The sequence below is a fragment of the Protopterus annectens genome, chromosome 1.part0, assembly GCF_019279795.1.
Source record: "Protopterus annectens isolate FY-2018-M chromosome 1.part0, PAN1.0, whole genome shotgun sequence".
NCBI classification, from domain to species: domain Eukaryota; kingdom Metazoa; phylum Chordata; order Ceratodontiformes; family Protopteridae; genus Protopterus; species Protopterus annectens.
The window spans coordinates 391,404,949-391,419,290 of record NC_056725.1 but is presented as its reverse complement, the minus strand read 5'-3'; positions in this window follow the sequence as shown (position 1 = coordinate 391,419,290).

The following is a 14,342-nucleotide window of genomic DNA, read 5'->3' as shown; positions in this document are numbered from 1 at the left end:
TGTGGGGCCAGAAGCAAGTTGTGTAAACCTGTGGAGATTAATACAGTTATCTGGGGATTTTAAGACTAAATTTTGCCAATTAATGTTAGTATCGCCTAAAATGATAATTTCACAGGATATATTATGAATGGTCCAAGACAGAAAGTTTTCAAGCATAGGGATATTTGGGCTTGGTGGTCATGTGTGTAGTCAAGGACATCTGGTTCAAGGCTGTGCATAGCACCACAGTCATACCAGACTACACATCCATCCACATCTTCAGACCTCTAAATGACAGTGTTCTAGGTAATGCAGATGGCATATACATATTCATTAAGGATAGATACACATCCAGATTTTGTGAAACACTGTGATTTCCCATAGACAACACAGGTGCAATTTAGTATGGGACAGGCACATAATGAAGCAATGGCCAGCTACAGAAACAGCTCCATGAATCCAGACACCTATTGTGGGTATTTGTATGTATGTGTGTCTATCAAGATATATCATTACACCATGGCTTGGGGTGGCATTCAGTGAACACCAACTGTGTTGCTTAGTCATGCTCTGACTCACTTGCCCAAAGGTTAGTCCAGGTCCTTACCTACAATTCCCTGGAGCAGTGCCATGACATCCCCACATGGGGTACCAACGTATTGTATCATGTGTTTACCAATATGGTCAGAAACAAGAGCCATGTGGAAGAAAGATACCCAGACAGTTCCAATAGTAGTAAGAGCGACTGGTCTTATAAAAATGAATTTACAATCATATTTAGATATGTTACCAATTCATGTAACACCATATGAATTGCAGAAGGAGTCATTACTAGGCACATTGCGGGTACTGGGAAGAGCACTTTTGGCTAACACCAAAGAGTGAAACAATTCTAATTTCATGAACTTTAATTGTACTTTGACTTAGGAATGGGGTCCATTCCCGTAATGGTATTAGAAACCCAAAAGACTTGGAGAAATTAAAAAGGGAGTGATCACTACAGCCACCCCAATGTGAGGTCCTTCCTGGTAGTTCATTAGAGCTACCAGCACTAACTCCCCCCCGGCAGACAGTGCAGACATATATTTCAACAAACCATTTGTTACTTCCTGTGGGATGGTTGACATACATTGACTGCACCTCCCCCCTCAAATGGCACAGGCAACTATGCAGAGCTCTACACCCATGCATTATGCCAGCAGCATTACAACTGCATGAACTTGGCTTTACATGACAGGAAGAATACAGGCTTGTCATGTCACAGCAAACCTGACTGGTGAATAACTGCCATTAGCAGGGTGTACAATAAGAGGTGGACATTGCTATGTGACAGTTGGTGTGAGGGTGCCCCATCTCAGATGGAGACACAACCTACTCAGCTAAAAGAAGCATATAGTGCTATTGTGATGTTGTGTAGACATGGTAAGTGACAAAATTACCCATCAACACAAAGCAGAACCGCAACGCATAGTGTAGGTACATGTGTAACCTCAAACAACATGCCCAGATTGTCCATGAACTCATACATAATGATGCCACATATAATGGGTCTGTACTCATAGCTAACCGGTAGTAACACACCTTCTGCATCAACTACACTTCCCTGTTCCCACCACATGTGACACATGACATTCCTACAACCTGTCCCATAACTTCCATATGTACAGAGCAGTTCGTAACTGGCCTCTCAATGGAGAATACACAGCATCTACTGGACATGCTAACATCCCAGTCTGCATCCCACATGTGATCTGACAAGGATTACTAACACCACTGGGAAAATCTTGCAATCATACTGAAACCACTGGCTGCACCCCAGCTGAGTGGATAATGGCAACTGTTATACCCTTGCACAGAGATGGTGCATCCACTGACCACCAGAACTACAGACCTCATTGTCTGAGTATCCATATCTGTATACCTGTGCGGGCAATCATCATGGAGCTGATCAGCACACATATATGTGATCTACACACAGATGTCTGTACACAGTTTGGATGTGTTATAGGGGGATCATGACTGCTACATGTGGTGGACATTTCTGAGGCAATCACCAAGGATCTGGAAGAGGGGACATCAGGGCATACAACCCCCTAGAATGAGCCAAGCCATCTGACTAAATCCCCTGTTCAGACAACATTTACAAAGCACCCACTTAGGCATCCATGATACTATCATTGCAGGGGTCACTAAGTAACCAATTGATGGCACACATACTAAACATAGGGACATCCACCTCCAATAGCTGATCTATAAGCAGCACCTCTACTGCTTTGAATCCATTCAACCACAATACTAGCATCTACTGAATGTCTGTGGCTATCAATGTTGACTGATGACTGAAAATTGTGAGCACTCATAGAGTCTGTGTTATGTCATTATCCTGCAAGAGGCTATTGATGAACACATGCCTGTTGACATACTAATGGCCATAAACTCCATGAAAATATATATGTAGTATCATTTCCATCAGTAAGACCTATGTACTTGGTAAGTAGCACATCATTCACAACATGTGATATACATACTCAGGGGTGAAAGAACTGGGCACACAGACCTGGCCACACAGGTGTACACCTCATGTGTCTCAGATCACCACGTCTCTACATTTGTATGGCAGGAATCATATGGCATAGATGAGGGCACAGTCATCTCTAAGTGACATACTCATAACCTCCAAGTACTCTTCCCTCAGCATGCCAATATCTGAGTGCAATGGTCATTTGGTAATGTACCTTTCCAAGAAGTACTGGCATACACACAACAGTATGGTCCCTCACAAGGACACTTCATGTCTTCAGATTGTGTTCAATGGACATCGTCTGAAATGAGTGTCATTGTAGCCTGTGGCATATAGGCTACTCAGATGTGATCTCTGCCTTGCATACGGGGCAATGTGTGACCCTGCTTTATTGTAAATGCTGCCTATCTGTAGGAGGTATAGTAGATGGATTAATCACTGTAAGGACTTTAACCTAGTATGTGACATCAGTAATACATGCTGGTGAGAGAGATTTGTCTGGCAGACTTAAACAACGGAGCACCTTAGCACATGCCATCTGTATAACTGACTGGATGACCATCATCTCAACACAGCCACATACCTCTCAACCTCTTAGAGCAAGAAATCTAGACAAAGCCATATATAAAAGTGGGATAAAAGCCCAAAAATAGGGGCAATTCTTAAATATTGTGCTTACAAACTTAGAAAATTGATAAGATAACAGGTTTTACATTAGCATGAATTTTCTGAAGGTTATGAAGTATGAAACTCAAATGTCTGTGATTATTTTCTAACGTTAACCTTTAATGATTTGTCACTAGTTTGCCAGAAAAGCACAATTTTATGAAAAATGAACCAAAAATATGAGGTAAAAATCTGGACATTCTGCAAAAACTTGTACAATTGAGAGGTATGAGTCCACAGGGCTTCTGTGTGTGCCCCTCTTGGACTGGGGTAATATTTGCTGATCATGTAAATATGGGTATGAAGTTGTCTAGGACTGTGAGGGCTGTATAGCCATTATGCTAGTGAAGTTCCAACATCCTATGGTTGCATAAGATGGAATAAAATGCTCTAACAGCCACAGACACAAACATGGCTACATTGAGGCTAGCACCACTTCCAATTACTGCTTACAGGACACAGAAGGCACACACGTATTGCATGCTGGCTGTATGTAGATTACAACACTTACCTCTGTAATAGTACACACTACAGATTACAGTACATGATGCACATACACCTCATGTCTGCTAGTATTATCAGTTTAGGACATGTTATGCTTGATGACATCAGCAAGGCTTGTTGTGGTCAGGCATTTGGAGGGCCACATCACCTGCTACAAATAAAATAGTGCAAAACCCCACCTGTTTCTAGGTTACTGAAGTGATCACATTTATGCAATACAGACACACACACACACACACACACACACACACACACACACACCAAGTGGTCTGGAGTGAGATTAAAACCCCTACCTATCTACTGTTACCTAGCAGATCACAGCACTTATTGCATGTGTCACAGGTTAAATGCAATGCTACATTGGCAGCTAGTAGTCTTAAGGTAGATGTTATCATTAGGCCTTGCAGAAGAGGGCAGCTTGGAAGCCAGCAGCAACTTACAGGGCTAAAAAGGGCATAAACATTGCAGATTGATAGCCCGTAAGGGATTGCCAGTTGTTTTGCAGGGGTATACACACACACACACACACACACACACACACACACACACACACACACACGCGTGCACGCATGCGCGCACACACACACACACACACACACACACACACACACACACACACACACACACACACACACACACACACACACCAAGTGGCCTGGATTGAGAGTAGAAAACCTACCTATCTAGGTCTTATACACTATAGATCACAGTATTTATCGGACACGCCACGGATTAAGTCTGACTTACACGTGACTGCAGGCATAGTACTTGTGCATTACACAAACAAGGCTTGTGTTGAACAGCATCTGTGGTCTGCAGAGTGATACTGCTTTGCATTGGTATCTGTGAGATCACTGTTATTATCCTAGCTGTGTGCCCACAGTTACCAGTATGGACATATGTTGCTGTTTGCAAGAACCTGTGGGCAAGAACAATGTGCCCTGTCCATGCGTGTGTTGACAACATTATACATTACACCACCTGCTCTCCTGTTTCTGTCTACGTGGTGGCATCCAGCAGGCACAGGTGTCTGGAGGTAAGTGCATTATGTACTGCTGAGCCCTTATTTTGGATCCTTTGAGCAATATTATAGCTGTGTGATAGTGCACTTTACTCACTATTATTAGGGTATGTAAGACAATACAGACATCCACACACATATTTATTTATATAACAAGGATGTATATATAAATGTAGCTGTGCGTGTGTATGAAATGTATATGTGCTATCTAGATATATGGGGAGAGACTAAGATGTATCGTTTTTATATATATATATATATATATATATATATATATATATATATATATATAGGTATATATTTGAAAATACATTGAGATGGATATACTATGTATGTATGTAGTTGAGAGAGATAGTGACAGACGGATATGTATACATATATGTCTGTATGTATAGACATGTCTATACATAACAGGTCATTTATATCAAAGGGCAACAGAACTGCGCTCTTTTTACCGAAGTGTATGGGCATGCCCAGTGGGACTGTCAGTATTTTTAAAGTGTCTCCAGCCCACACCTTACCTGTACTCCAGTCCAAGATTTTGAGTGTTACAAATAATGACATCTGTCCCTGTTTCTGCAGTACTACACTTCACTCAAATTGTCCACGACATCCTCCAGCTGTCTGATGTAATTAATATGTGACTGAGGTTCATAATGTTACACCATATGCAGACTGACACTTTGTGACAACACCAACATAGTAATATCTCACATGCAAAAGCTGTGGATACTTCCAGATTAGAATCATCACCCATGCTAACTTCCCTAGACCAATGATCCACACAAGCTGCCAGACAAAGAAGAGCCATTCATCACACAATCAACAGCATACATATGTATGTTGTTATACCTGCGTTAAGTGAGAAATACAATGTGTGATTGATTTCTATGTTACTGCTCTGAGATTGACTGGACTGCTGATATTCCATTGCTGACTTACTGTTAAAGCAGTTATATGGGAAGACTGCTGTGTTGGGGGTGGGCACAAGTTCTGCTGGGATGGACAGTAGTCCAAATATCATGTGACCTCCTCTGTTTAACATCTCCCTTGACTGATGTAGTGAATATTTTAACCATGAGACCTAGTGAATATTGAGGAACACATACTAGTGGACTGGGTATCTGTAGTCCCATGTGGATGTTACTTCTGTCCCAATAGCTCACTATATTTCCTTGCATAAATGCAGCAGATCCATATATACAATACAATATTATAGTAATCCTTACAAGTGTTGTGTAGTTTAGAGACTTACTTTGTGAATGCTGCAGTTGACAGAACTGTAGTTTAGGGCTGACTCTTTCTGATGCAAGCAGTACACAGCCAATACATGGATAGGTACAGGTTGTGTGGGTTGCCTGGCATTAACAATTTTAATATATGTATTTGAGTAGGAGTAAGGTGTCAGTCCCTAGGGTCCTAGGTTGTCAGTGAATGTGCTATGCATTGTCTCTTAGCCAAAGCCAGGATGTACTGGGTATGCCTACATCTGCCTACAGGGACGTCATCAGAGGGTTCCTACTCTGAGTCCTCCTGTGACTGTGGCTGTGGTGACCTAGGCACTGGTGGGGGGCTGTGTATCCCTTCCTTTTGCTGCTCCTGTTGCAGCTGTTTCCACAAGATCATATTGTGTACATGGCACATACTGTGAACAAATGTTTGCATGTGGCTGGAGGGTACTGCAGAGCTCCACCGGATATATTGAGGCATCAGAACCCTGACTTCAGAAGCTCAAACACATGCTCTATGATGTTCCTAGTTTGTGAGTGTTCCTCATTCTGGCATTCTTCTGTGGGTGTGTGTGCATTTCTGATGGGTGTCATCATCCACGGTTCCAATGCATAGCCAGCATCCCTCTCCAGATGGCCACACGGGATGCCCCCCCCAAGCAATCATCTGGTACAGCTGTGATGTGTGCCAGATATGGGAGTCATGATAACTGCCAGGGCTGCCAGCACTCACATTCAGGATAATCACCTGGGCCATGCACATGACCTGGCAGTTGATGGAGTGGTACCCCTTGTGGTTGACGTAGATTCTACTCTCCTCACCGGGTGGTGCTTTTATGTGTACATGAATGCAATCTATGGCACCCAGTACTTCAGGGTAGTGGGCTACATGATAGAAGTGTTATATATTGCTGGCCCTCACCTCAGGGGTGAGGGGAAAAGAAATGTGCTCACTGGCATGTGGTAGCATGGCATCCAGAAACTAGTGGAGTACCCTGGATGCTGATGCCTGTGACACCACCATCATATCCCAAGTTGGTCTTTGGAAAGTAGCTGCAGATAGTATCCTAAGGGCTACACAAACCTTTGTTTCCACTGGGATGGGTCCTCCTCTGTTGGCTCTGGGTCTGAGTTGAGGGCAGCAAAGCTCAGTGAGTTCATATAGTATGTCCCTGTCCACCCTGTAGCTTTTTACAATCACCAGCGCATGTAGCTCCTGGAAGGTTACCCTGGGCCTGAACACTCTTCTCCTTCTCAGTCTAGGCCTATTGTCAGCAGCATCAGCAGCACTGATTTCAGCATCTAGTACATACAGATGTAGCAGACATGCAGCACCCTCTAGCATTCTCTCAGTTAAAATTCCAAAGTCTGTACTCCAATGGTCCAGAGTATTGGGGAAAAATCAGATTGTAGGGTGTATGCATACTTTATAGAGCTCTGCTGCAGGTGCAGAATGTATAATTGGCTACCTATGATGCATTCCACCTGCCTAGAATATAATTAACATCATTTAATGGCCCTATTTTAGCTTAAACAAGGGTCAAAACTAAATGATTTTATTGGGTTTTTAGACATACTCAGCACAGCGGCACACACTAAAGGATAAACAAAGCTTAGAAGTTAGTGGACACACCTCCCAGAAAGGACACTTTCAGCACTGCAGTGCACTGTGCAAACAGGTGCAGCTAAGCTGAAATAAGCTTAGAAGTCAGTGGACACCCCCCAATGTCAGCTACATCCTGTACAAACACCAACATGGGACTAAGCCTACTTGAAGGGGATATGCGGAAATGATTGTTCCTTTATGCTATTCAGTAACTCCACCTCATTTGCAAAGACATCTATGATTACAGCCTGGAAACTACATGCTTCATAGTCCTTCCATGTTAGCAATAGCACCCCAGTACTCCATTGTAGGGACTAAATGCAAGGTCCTGTAATACAGTTCTGTCACATAATAGTATTTTTTTTTCAAGTTTTTTTTTTATTTATCTATAAAGCATGTTTGCACACTGAGACATGCCGTGCAAACATGCCCAGATTATTAAAAACATTTATTTATTTCCTTTAATTTTTCAGACACACAGGAGGATAGTTTCATTCACATCTGTATGTGGTATGCCATTTCTCTCCATATATCTATATTTTTACAACCCCTTTTGCCTGTCTACACTCCTGTACGCAGAATTTTTCCATGTACACTACAGACGCTGACATGGGGTCTGAAGATATGCCTACCTGCTTGCTGGATCACTCTACTCGCCTCATCTTCATGAGATTCACCTGCTTATTCCGTGTTGGCAGGTGCATGTGCAACATTCAGCAGCACTTACTGAATCTAAAAATGCTCGCGTCCATGTAAGCAGCACGGTGCGATGCCTACACAGAAAAAAAATGTGTGGGCTTTATTAAATTCCCCCTGCTGTGTTTCAAAAAGTGGGATATGCTTCTCTAAAGAAATGCTATGGGTGAAGTAAACCAACAAAACAATTGGTTTGTTATGTTACAGGCTGAGCAAAAAGGCAGCAGTTGGTTCACATTATCAAACAGGTACTACAGGTGTTTATTCAAATTCCTGTGGAGAATGGATTAATATGAACACTGCAAACACTTACTGGACATTTTATTGTAAAGAAATAACAGCTATCAACACCTAACTGATAACATATGTAAGCAGTCAGACAGGTATTCTTTTTGGCTTAAATAAACATGACAGCATTAAGAATGTTTACTTTATTAGGAGGAATGAATTAAAGAATCATTATTTGAAGGTAGCACTGATGTCATGTTAGATCACTGGAAGATAGCGGGCATGTGCCACACATGGTTCTGTTTATTGATACCTATTGGGTATTTACGCAGTACACCTGGGTGTTACGCTGCATGCAGCAAGTTTACATGGAGGTGCACAAATTGGATTCCAAACCCTAGAATTTTAATGAATCTCATTATATATGGTGCAAATGGTACTTAAACTTAGGTGTACATTAGGTGCACATTGCTTCTGTGATTCGAAGTGAGAGGAACATTGGCAATTGGTAGCATTTATGTTTTGGTGATTATTGCATCTGCTAAAGTCAGTTATTCTCAAAGGTACCTGTTTAAATTAATTTTTACTCAAAATATGAGCTTTAACAGAACTTCTTGTAAGTTACTGGGCTGATGTTATTTTAATTAATTGATTTCATTCCCATATCCAGTTGTATAGACAGAATTACATTGCAGATGTGAACAGTATATAAGGACAGATTTATGGAACATCCATACTTCTTACTGGTAATTTCTTGCACTCTGTGGTGTAACTATGAAAAGCTATGGAGTCTGACACTGTCTATATGTACTATGTTCTTCTCATATTATGGATAATTCATACCTCTCAACTGTACAGATTTTCACAGAATGTCTAGATTTTTGCCTCATATTTTTGGTCTCTTCCTCATAAGAATTATGTTTTTTTGATAAGTCACCTGGATGACCTAAGGATTAGTCACTAAATAATGACATGCATTTGAGTTTCAAACTTTATATCCTTCAGAAAATGCATGCTAACATAAATCCTGTTATTCTAGCAACTTTCTAAGTTTATAACAACAATATTTAAAATGTGTCCCTATTTTTGCACCTTTGTCCTCCCATTATGTCAGGCTTTGTCCAGATTTCTTGCACTAGGAGGTTGAGAGGAATGATATTTCTTAATTCATGTTTATGAACAGAAGTGCTAAAAAATATGTGCTGTTGTTGCTATGGATATCTCTTCACTGATGTGTTTTAAACAAAGTGTTAATAGTATGCTCTTTTACTGCTACATATCTGTCTTCAATGATGCTATTGACAGAGGTCAACACTACTGACTCAATTTACAAAGGATCTGTATTGTCTGTGGCTTGTTAGCACTACTGACTCAATATACAAAGGAACTGTGATGTCTGGCCTACCTACAGATCCTGAGGTTTGCCAACAATACTTTCCTTACATTGTTCAATTGTAAGTTTATGTAGAACTTTAATGTGAAATGCATGCTGAGTCCTGTGGCATGACGTGCTCTACTTGGACCGCAATTCAACATATACATAGAATGAGGGTTTGTAATCCCACAAACAGATTCTAAAGGTATTACAAGTTATGCTAATTTTACATGTTATGCATGAAGGCATTGTTACTTTTTATATGTCACGTTAGTGTTTGTCACAGACAGTGTTGTACAGACTTTTGCATTGCACAGGAATGCATACTGTTTATGCTGACATATGCTGTCCACAGAATAAATGACTTCACAAAGGGATAAGATCATGTGTATATCATTGTCTTTCAGATGGCCAGCCATCCTAGGGGTGACAATGTCTTCCCACAGGACAATGACATCATAGTTGATGCTCTTCGATAACATGGATAGAGACTCCCTGGCTGTTCTGGTGATACTGTTTGGAGAAATGATATCTAGATCAACCTCACCAACATGATAAATGCAGTTGGAGGTCACAATAGATCTCTTGATGCCTGTAGATGCTGCTGTTCAGACATGAGCTTTCATGCAGCCAACAGATTAAGACAATAAGAGAGATCAAGGGATTACCACCAGTGGTAGACCACCATTAACCCTCTCTGATGACATCACACTATTTCTGGCCTCACTGCATACTTTGAGAGGGGAGTGATGCATACCCAGGAGGTGGGATTGTATCACTGCATATTGCTGAAGCATGCATATTCATGTATTGTCATTTCTGATTTACAGCAGCAGATTTGAGTCAGGCATGCAGATCCACACAGGGTGATGATGATGAACGTAAGTCTAATGACATGATTCATACAACTGCAGCAAAGACAGAACAGCCCAACCAACATGTGTAAAGCTGCCTGCATTAATATTCACAGGTCCATCTACTTTGGGACAACACCAGGGAAGGGCAGGTGGGTGTCTCCATACCATGTTTCTGTGACGACTACCTATTATTGCCTCAGCCTCACTGTATGGCACTGCTGTTTACTGTCATATTATTATTTCCCTAACATTATACACTACAGGTACATCCACTGTGGCCCAAGTCATACAGGTTCAACCAAGTATGTTAATGAAAAAGTTTCATAACTTCTACCAGTGTATAGCACACATGTGATACATGACATTAATGTCAAGTTTTTCAACACAGGGCCATCAGACATATTAGCATAACAGCCATCACATGAGTATCTACAGCCCCTGTTACTGTGTTATATATGTATTGCTGTCAGTATTGTTTTTTTCTAAATAGATGTCCATGTTGTCTTTCTCTTTACTTTCCCACTGCAGGAACTACAACACAACCCATAAAATCTCCACAGTGAGAGTTTGTCAGTGGTACACTATTAACTATGTTTTATACATGTCAGTGATGTTACTCCTGTTGTTGTCCTCCATTAAAACTATATCCTTCTTCCCATTCCTAGACCAAACAACATCAACCTCATTGACTGCTGCACATATGAGTGGTATGTGTATGCCAAGCCTTCTGTGTTTTCTAACTGTGTTCACATGGTTAATATTGGCAATGATGTGATCACTAATGCTGATTTTTTCCTACAATAGTTTAAGTTAATCTCTCTTCAACAGCACCATCTTCCCATGAGAGTTGTCAGGTGTGTGTATTTTGTTTGGATTCCTCACATATGTTATGTATATTGGCTATGTAGCCTAATTTTATGATCTATGTATGTAGACTCCGTGAAATATACGTACGGTAGACCTCATGTAAGGTCATTATTTGTAGCAATGCAGTGAGATATATATGTCATATGTCTGTGATGCTATTCATCATGTGATGTAAGCACATTGTCATGATCTGTGTCTTCTGTATCTTCTTTTAGCACATCAACTATCTATATCATCCATCAGCCCATCTGGTGCTCATGATGCGGTATCAGATGTGTCTCAGCATGGTATTGTGGCCCCTGGCACACAGGACATTGATGACTTGATAGATTCTGTCCAAGATGTTGACATTGATGTTGTTTAGCTGTAGCCTCAGATGTGGAGGGGAACTTGTCTGGCCATTTGGGGAATGATGGGACATTGGACTTTGAACAGGATGAGGCCCTTGAATGAAACACTCAAGTTGAAACCATTGCTGATGGTAGTTCCCCACAACAACCTGAAACAGGACATCACAGTAGATGTAGGCATGCAGACAGCATTCATGGCCAGGTGTCAGAGAGTGTCTGCCTCCTGCTGCAGGTAAATGAACATTTCCACCAATGGCATTGATCAGACATCCATGCACATGCATATGCTGCAGATCATGTGGCACATCAGCAGTGTGTGATGCATCCAAGTCAGGAGCACAGACACAGTGAGATAATGGCAGGATTGACCACTCAAAATGATAGTATGCTAGCTGTGGCATGATTGGTAGAAACCTGGACTGAAAGGTTCTGCAGCAGTGCTGTAATACAAGCAGGGTTCTGCGTGTCCTGACTGTTCTCAGCCAATTGCAACATGGGAGAGGAAGGCCACCTCTCCACAGAACCATCATTGCCCATCGAGCATCAGTGTCTATGGTCCAACATGTGCATAGTTCCACTGCTGGCCCATCTGCTGTGGTCCCACCAGTCAAACCAAGCCTTAAATCAACTCACAGTCATGCTTCTTCACTTCAACATAGTACTGTCATCCCATCAGTCTCCACTGTGGAACACCCTGGGCCTCATGTTTCTTTACATTGTAGGGGCAGAGCAGACCATGGTGTGAGACATCATCAAGTTCACCCTAGACTGTATTAAAGTGTGTCCAACAGTGTCATAAACATAGCTGGCTCCTTGTATCAAATTACTAGTTTAATGTGATATATTTTTCTGTGACTATTAAAAATTCTGCATTATCTCCTGTGTTGTTTCTCTTTTTTCATGTTATTATATTGTACAGATGCAAATGAGTTGCACTGATGTGTGTTCCTTATTTTTTCTATACAGTGATACAACAATCTGAGTCTGTATGCATACCTGTGTCAGTTATGCCCTGAGCTGATGATCCCTGTTGTAACACACGCTTATGTTCATAATGTTATACATTATGATCACAGTGTTATGTCTGTTGCTCAGTGTGTACATCTAGTACGTAGTTGCCTTTTGATGCAATACGTGCGGCTGTAGTGGAGCAACACCTGAACATCAATATTTAATCTGTGTGCTTATGTATGTGTGACTTGTCATGACTCAAAGTTGTGGGTCAGACACTTCTGTGTTGCCTGAGCCAGCACTTGTGGTTGCATCCAATGTTGCCTGTGCCTGTGTCTTCTGCCCCCTACATCCTCCTGCTCCTCTTCTGATACCTGTGGGATGTCCTCTTCAGACATCTGCAGTTCTTGGGGTAGTTCACTCACACCTGCAACTGGAAGACAGCCATGTGATCTAGTTAGCATGTTGTGTAGCATGGTGCATGCTGTTATCATCTGTGCTGTTTTCTCAAATGTGTATTGCAGAGCACCCCTGGATGTGTCCAGACATCTGAACCTGGCTTTCAGTACACTGAACACACACTCTATGGTGATTCTGGTGGTTTTGTGTACTCTGTTGTAGCCCTCCTGTGTAGGGTTGGATGGTTCATGGTATGGTGTCATTAGCTACAGCTCAAGTGGATACCACAGTCACCTGTTGTGAGGAATAAAAACACATTTGGTTAGTGTGGATATTATTGGGAGGGGTATCCTTAGTTTACATCCTAGCTGTGCTCCTGTACTTACCTAGTAATAGTCCCCCAGGTATTTTGCCTAACTGGAATGCAGCTCTCAGTCCATTATCCCTCCATATAGCAGCATCATGGACACTAAGTGAATATGTTGCCATGATATTTGTTCTGCTGCCATCTGCTGTACACAACAACCTGGCAGTCAATGGATGGCCATCCTTTTCTGTTTATGTATCTGTCCAATTCAGGATGTACTGGTGTCTTGATAGGTATGTCTGTGCAATCTATTGCACTGAGTACTTGGAATAAGTTTGTGATGCAGTAAAACTTGTGCATTACAGTTCTCCACTCTATGAGGGTAGAAAGGAAGTGTATATAGTCATCCACATTGCTGCACATTGCTTCCAGGAATTCTGCCAGGATACAGCTGGCAGCTGTCTGTAACACTCTCACAGCATCCCCCATGTGTTTCTGGAATGTTCCAGATGCAAGTACATCCAGACTGAGACACAATTTGGTTTCAAGGGGGATGGGGTTTCCTTGCAGGGTACCCACAGACATGGGTGGAACACACATGTTGCAAACAGCCTGCGTAAGTTGTCTGTCTACCCAGTACCAGCCAATTATTCACTGATATGACTACTGGTTTCATTGCAGCCTTGCTCTGACTCTAGCTGGCTACCTTCTAGAGTGCACAGCCACAGATTCATTTATGACTTGTATTATTGCAGCCTGTTGCAGTTTATTAACAGTAGGTTGCAT